Genomic DNA, 1,853 nt, shown 5'->3' on the forward strand with positions numbered 1-1,853 from the left:
CACAAGTAGTATTACTTGGCAACATGATTTCCTACTACAGGTAGCCAACACTTAGCAGTTTGAAACCAAGCAATCCTGAGTCAATTGCGTCGCCATCCACAGCAATTGTCATTTTAGAAAACTTTGTTTAGAAAGTTTGTTTCTATTGGGCCAAAAAAAAATGTTTTTATGTAAAACCAAATTCGATTCTTGGTTCAGATCACAGAAAACCGGTTATAGTAGACATCTACAGGACACTGAAAATCTGTGAAGAACATGGATGATTTATTGTGCAGGATGGTCCAGCGCCTTGCAGGACGTCCAGTGTCGTTAGCTTTTGCCCACTAAAGGCCAGTAGCAGCCCCTCAGTAACCACAACAGCCAAGAAATTCTCCCAGACACTTTGAAAATGCCTCTCAGGAGACAGTACCACCCACATTAAAAACTGCCTTCTGCAGTGAGCCGTCTCCATGTCTCTATCATCGAGTCTAACCTCAATAGCACTGTGTAATTGTGGTGCCAGGAGAGAAAAGCCTTGCAGACTTATTAGTCTAATTGGCCAATTAGTGAGCTCTGAAATCCACTGCCAACTTTGTACTGAGGTCACACCTCCCACCTTACTCCCAGCCAATGGCTGAGCAAACCTGGTCCTGGAAGACTGACTGCAGGCTCCTCTGACAGCTGACTCTGACTGGAGATCCCAATAGCCCTGCTGAGCCTTCCTTGAACGGCTGGGCAGTCCAGTATGTTTTACCTAGACTTCCCTTTCCCTTCACTCTGAGTCAGCCTTGCGTTGCCCTCCGACAGCTCTCTGAGCTTGTAGTTCCCTCTTTATTTCCTCTCACATAGGTATTTCCCCTAATAAAGTCATTGTACATTTTATCCCTGCTGCTTCTTAGAGAACTTGGACTAAGCCAGTAAGAAAAAAAAAAAAAAAAAACCACCAAACCTCTATTGTATATAAATTTGTTATTCTTGGCAAGGCTTGTTCCCCTGTGTAGCTGATAATCGATCTAGGACAACCTCTGCTATGGTGACAGGGGCTCTGGCTATGTCCCACGCCTCACCCTCCAGCAGCCCAGCTCACACTTGTTCTGAGGGCAGTGGCATGGACACCAGAGAAAGGCCCAACATGCAGGGTCCTCCCTGGTTGCGCTACAAGTTAAGGCGCAGCACTGTGAAGCTTGCAGCAGCCGCTTTAGCACAAATTCAATCCCCAGGCAGGGAGATGACCCACTTGGCACAGCAGAACTCTCTCGACCTGCCCGCTGCTCCCCTCAGCAGTGTACTTCATAGATCTTCCTGTTCTGCTCCCCACGCTATCTCTGGTGAATCCTCTCACCGCCCCTGCATCTCTGGCCTGTACCCAGTTCTGTATACATAAGTAAATCTTTAAAAAGAAAAAGAAGAGAGGACCAAAGTGCAAAGCTGTTTCAAACATCTGCTTGCATTAGGTCAGTTAGACCCAGCTTGTCAAAAGGAGAATGTGTGGCAACATGAAGAAAACAATGCTGAGGGAGAGCAAGATGTCAGTGGCTGGTAAAACTAGATGAAGAGATTACAGGTGTTCACTGCTTTGTTCTCAAGACTTCTGTAGGGAAAATTTCATCAACAATGGTAAATTTATTTATTAAAGATTTATTTATTTATGCTTATATAAACAAATGCTTACACACACCAGAAGTGTGGTGGGTGAGAGGACTCACCAGAGACAGAATGGGGAGCAAAAGAGGCATACTGACAAAATACACTGCTGAGGGGAGCAGCTGGCGGGTCAAGAGAGGTCTGCCATGCCGGGTGGGTCAGCTACCTGGAGGGGGACTGAACTCGTGCTGCAGTGGCTTTGGAGATCTTCATAACACAGTGTTTTAACC

Source organism: Condylura cristata, unplaced genomic scaffold, assembly GCF_000260355.1.
Source record: "Condylura cristata isolate star-nosed mole 26May11 unplaced genomic scaffold, ConCri1.0 scaffold00031, whole genome shotgun sequence".
Lineage (NCBI taxonomy): Eukaryota > Metazoa > Chordata > Mammalia > Eulipotyphla > Talpidae > Condylura > Condylura cristata.